A 6,307-nucleotide genomic window follows, 5' to 3' on the forward strand; every position below is an offset into this window, starting at 1 on the left:
TACTATTAATCCATCTATGAATTTATATAACCACGATAGGGCTCTATTATTGGTGACAATTGTCAAAATTTATTCAAGAGGAAATTTTGAAAATTCTGTGTCTTTTTTAGTTGAAGATACTATTGCAAAAAGTCTAATTTGTTTACGGATTAATTTCGATGTCTTTCACTAGAAGTGTTCATAGTTAACGTATAGGAGTCAGTGTCATTCTGATTCCCCGAGTTTTGTGGATTCTGTTTAATCTTTTTTAAGCTGCGCCACTTCCGCTTTATACTCTTTGCCCCATGAAAAGCGTTCGTTTTTGTTTAAAACTTTATAGAGCGGCTCAGCTAATTTGTGAAGGATTGTATGAAAACCCTACAAAAATAACTGGTCAATTTTTCTAATAACATTGGATTTTTCGTTTTATTAGCTGCCAATACTTTCTCTGTTTCCGTCTCTGAACCCTTATTTGACACAAAATCTCCCGGAAATGAGTTTGCCATCAGAAATTTATAACTCAAGCGTTTTTTACTCTACGGTTTTTATGTTGTCCAAGTATCAGAACTAAACAGTTTAAAATTCCTCAAAAGACCTACCAAAGATTATTTCGACAAAATTTATAAATTTACTAGAGCACCTTAAAAAGAGACTCCTGACAGGATCAACTCCAATAAATGTTGGAAAACTCGTGGCGCTGGCGCCAACCTCTTTGGCAATCTATTGCACTTGTTAGATCACATTGGTGTTACAAAAGTTGTCATTTTTTATGATCTTTGATCCAATGCCATTCGAAGTTGACCCAAATCGATAATGAAAAAATCAGTTTCCTTCTAGAAAGTCGATATCTTTGTTTATTCCATCGCATATTTGTTTTACTGCAACAGTGTGGTGCTTGCTTTTCTTCACTTTTAATGTATGCCAATTCATTCGAACAATTGTCGATGTCTTATGGACGAATCTTCTGTTTTATATTTCTGTCAGTTGCTGAGATCAATACCCTCAAAAAAATTTTTTTCGCATTCGAAACAACTTTTGGTTGTGGAATCAAGTTTACGGTTTTCTTTGATTTCTAAAGTTTCCCCTCACATCGTTGTTTTGCTTGCTTTTGAGGTTTCTTTTTAGCTTCCATTTCCCTATACACTTTTATTAATACGAACGTTGAATATATTACTTCTACAGAACTAAAGCTCTTTTCCATCGGTATCATACTAGTCATACGAAGCAAGCTAGTGTGCGACCTAAGCAAATTGTCTGGTTCCCCTAATTTTTCCAAGCCCGAAACTTCTTCTCTATTTCCGTCAGTAAATTTACTTCTCTCAAGGCAAAGATGGTTACTGTGCACTAATTTGTTTTCTTTCGCCAATGCAGGAACTTGAACCCTTATTTGAACGTTTTTTTTTTGTTTTGAAACTTTAATTTCAGCCATCCCAAGAACTAGAACCCCTTTATGCAAAAGCAATATAGTACTTCTGCTGTCTCTTAATCCCAAGCGTCTTTTCCCGTGGAGAACAATTGCGTTTAAACGTTGGATGAAATTTGTAGAACACACTCTAATTTCAAACTACTCTGTCATTTTTTTTAGACTGTTTATGTCTTCCAAAAAATCTCTTTTTCTCCCTCACTCTGTCTCTTTCTATGTGACTATTACTTGTCGTCAGAAAACGCCACAGATCGCTGGACACGCAATCTTGTTCATACCCTCTACCACGGCTGTCGTCATCCTGGCATCAACTGAGAACTGCTTCGTTCATTCGATTGATTCCAAATATCTTCCTGGTCTTTGTGTTGCACTGACAATTGGTTGACCAGATTGATAACTCTCGCTAAATTTTTGTTTCGTCCCGTCTAAATGCACCAAATTTTTGGTGTTAGATTTCCGTTTTACTCTCTGGTAACGGCTTCCAGATTCAAAATAATTTTCCTAAACTGTTTGGATTTTCATATATTTGTCACCATTTTACTTCCTGAGATCTAACCTCCTTGACTATTGCTGATTCATTTTACCACGCCTTCTAATATCAGGAGTTTTCTAATTAATGTCTTTTGACTCCGCTGGATAAGGTTTCAAAGCAAACAGCTTTGATTCTCCCAAGAAAATTTCTCAACCGTTCTCCTGGTTGAAGAACGCGGCGGGCCAACTGCCGCCTTGACATTTTGTTGTACGGTTAAATCAGATTTCTGCGATTGGATGCTGGTGTTGATAGATGCAGTAAAATCAATTTTTTCTGCCAGCTCAATGAGTTCTGCTATTATGCCGCAGTATAGTAGTGTAGTCCATCAAGAAGGTGAAATACGATCTGAAATAATTGAATTTAAGAAGAACAACTTCAGTCAGCTAATACTCTATTCAACAGGAGGAGCATGTCCTTTGGGATCAAGGGCCTTAGAGATCGCCTACAGGGATCAGCAGTAAGAAAAAAATGAGTGAGAGGGCGTGATCAGTCAAATTAGGACCAATATTTGTTTTGTGTTTTGCGTACCGCCCAATTTGCCTCCGTGTTGCACGCTACATGCGCCGGCGCACTGCAAAAGACGCACCAATTGGACCTAATGAAGAGGAAGTATGGCTATTTTTCCAAAGTCTTCATAATTCTGTTTCACTATGAAATGAAAATCATATTTTTCTACTTCTTTGCTAATTTTTACATATTGGCTCACCATTCTAATTTTTGTCTCCTATAGCTTCGCTTTCGATGACCGTTTCTTACCTTCTGGCCTCATGTTGACCGGTTTCTCCTTATGTGGTATGGCCCTGCACAATTTTGAGGAAGGAATGTTCACCGTCCGTGGCATGATCGTCCCGTCTTTCAGCATCGCGCGTGGCCATAACTCACATTTTTTAAGTTCTTGTCTGCTGAGGTAGATTACGCAGTTTTCCTACGGTAGCTGTTCATTGAAGTAACTGTTTCTTCGTCTAAATGCTATTTCAGTAAGTTGTCATAGCTTAAATCAGTATATTTAAGTGATATACTAATATTGCTCAGCGGAGTATTGGCACGATCGGCATAGTGTGATTCCACATTTATAGAATTCGGTCAAAAGAAGCCAAATCAAACAAAAGAAAAAAGTTAACCAGGAGATCTGCTTATTTAATTTACCACTGCACATTTTTCTGCAATTTTCTACGGTTTTTCAAACACATTTCATCAAATTTCTTTATTAGTAACTCTTCTTTCTCTCAAAAACGTATCCATTTCACTTCCTACGTAATCACATGTTTACTTTTTCTTGGCACATTGTGATACCTTTTGCAAAGAATTATAACTATCAAAATATTAATCATATTTATCAAAATTTTTCATTAATTTTCACTCTGATGAGGTCACCCTCTAACAACGGCAGATGCACAAACCCCACGCTCTATTTGCTTAAGCTAACTCAGATGAAGTGGAGTTTGTTATTACGTCTGCAGCACATACGTATAAATCAAATGCAAGGGCAGGCCAAAAAAGCGCTCACAATTCAAGCCTCATAGTGTGAAAGCCAAAACAAAAAATTTTCCCATTTGTCCCGAGGTATTGATAATTACCGTTCCTAATCAGATCGTCTAATTACACTGAAAAAGTGCCGGGGTTTCAACCTCTCGGCATTGGGGAGTTATTAGGAAGACTTATACGTAGGTGTAAGGTCAGGTGCGTAAACAAATCTTCCATTGAACAGCTCATTTAACATGGCCTTCCATAAATGAGATGAAACCGACAGCTCTTCCATTGTAAAGCGGGTCACTGAGCATGCTATTGATAACCTAATGCGACGATTTTTGAGAATCGTAACAAAGCTAATTTTGTGATTGATGCCAAAAATGCTTGTAGCAGTATATATAAAGAGCTTAATCTAAAAAACGTCAAAATTTTTTCATTTATTTCAGTAGCACTCAGAAACTGAAATAGGACAAGATCGGTTCTTTTTTTCTGATAAACAGGTAATCACGTCACAAGAAGATTCAACACACGGCTATGACTAAATATAGCGTAGATGCTAATCCGTTTGCTGATGACCCTGAAAGGCAAATGTTGAATTACAATTTATACTCAGATAACAGTAATATTCCTGGTAGCCCTTCTTCTATACAAGCAAACCTGACAAGCACATTGAAAAATCATATTCAGTTTGGTTATAATAAAGCCAGAAATCATCTCATTTCAGGATTGAGTTATCTTCAAATTGAACAAAACGGTTTTTTGGTATTGGATTTTGGTTGCTCAAATACTCAATGACAGAAAAGTTGTAACGAACATAGTAAGAGGTCCCCGCTGAACGTGTGCAAAACTTTCTTAAAAAATACAGCGTTCTTTGACCTTGGTTGAGCAAATATTTTTGAATTCTGAGAGCCTGCTGCTCTTATTAGCCACTGTGACATCTGCAACTCTTTAGCCAACCTGCTCAATGACTCTTGTGATGATGTCGCAGAAAAAACTTGTCTTCCGACCTTTTCAATAATAAACATAAATTATCTAGCTTACACATGTGTATTACATATATATATATATATATATATTATATATATATATATGTATATATATATATATATATATATATATATATATATATATGCATTTATGTAAATATGTACATATATATTAAATTAATTATATTATGGTAGATAAAAATATAAATATATATATGTATATATATATATATATATATATATATGTATATAAATTCAAATATATACCATATTATAAAGCATAGTATGTATTTATATATAATATATACAAAAAAAGTAATACACGTAAGATATATATCTTATATCTTATACCACCGGATAGAATTAACCACCGCTCACTCTTTTGCATTTTTTCATGATTCCTCCAATCATGTCATCAAACTTCTACCTTAGTAAGTCTTTTTTCACTCAAAATTGTATCCATTTTTTTCCATGAATCACTTTTACGTTTCGATTTTATTGTGATACTTTTTTGCAATGAAATATATCTATCCAAAATTTTATCAGTTTTTTTTCACTGATTTTAAATCGGATAAGAGTCATCCTCTAACAAAGCCAGAAGCTCAAACCCCACGCTCTATTTGCTTAAGCTAACCTAGATGAAGTGGAGTTTGCTATTACGTCTGCGACACATACGTATAAATCAAATGCAAGGGCAGGCCAAAAAAGAGCTCTTAATTCAAGCCTCATAGTGTGAAAGCCAAAACTAAAAATTTTCCCATTTGCCCCGAAGTTTTGATAATTACCGTTCCTAATCAGATCGTCTAATTACACTGAAAAAGTGCCGGGGTTTCAACCTCTCGGCATTGGGGAGTTATTAGGAAGACTTATACGTAGGTGTAAGGTCAGGTGCGTAAACAAATCTTCCATTGAACAGCTCATTTAACATGGCCTTCCATAAATGAGATGAAACCGACAGCTCTTCCATTGTAAAGCGGGTCACTGAGCATGCTATTGATAACCTAATGCGACGATTTTTGAGAATCGTAACAAAGCTAATTTTGTGATTGATGCCAAAAATGCTTGTAGCAGTATATATAAAGAGCTTAATCTAAAAAACGTCAAAATTTTTTCATTTATTTCAGTAGCACTCAGAAACTTAAATAGGACAAGATCGGTTCATTTATTCTGATAAACAGCCTTCTAATGCGACGACTTTTGAGAATCGTAACAAAGCTAAATTTGTGATTGATGCCAAAAATGCTTGTAGAGCGGTTCTTTTTTTCTGATAAACAGGTAATCACGTCACAAAAAGATTCAACACACGGCTATGACTAAATATAGCGTAGATGCTAATCCGTTTGCTGATGACCCTGAAAGGCAAATGTTGAATTACAATTTATACTCAGATAACAGTAATATTCCTGGTAGCCCTTCTTCTATACAAGCAAACCTGACAAGCACGTTGAAAAATCATATTCAGTTTGGTTATAATAAAGTCATCTCATTTCAGGATTGAGTTATCTTCAAATTGAACAAAACGGTTTTTTGGTAGTGGAAATTGGTTGCTCAAATACTCAATGACAGAAAAATTTTAACGAACATAGAACGAGGTCCCTGCTGAACGTGTGCAAAACTTTCTTATATATATTAAACTACATATTATGGTATATATATATATATATGTATATATATATATATATATATATATATATATATATACATATATATATATATATATATATATATATATATATGTAATTATATACATATATATTAAACTACATGTTATGGTATATATATATTCTTTCCACGAATCACATTTACGTTTTCGTTGCTTATTGTGATACCTTTTTGCAATGAAGTATCTCCATCCAAATTTTTATCACTTTTATTAATTTTTTTTCTTAATAATTTTAAATTGCATAAGAGTCATCC

This window comes from Convolutriloba macropyga, chromosome 2 (assembly GCF_964194025.1).
Source record: "Convolutriloba macropyga chromosome 2, txConMacr16.3, whole genome shotgun sequence".
In the NCBI taxonomy this organism is placed as follows: Eukaryota; Metazoa; Xenacoelomorpha; order Acoela; family Convolutidae; genus Convolutriloba; species Convolutriloba macropyga.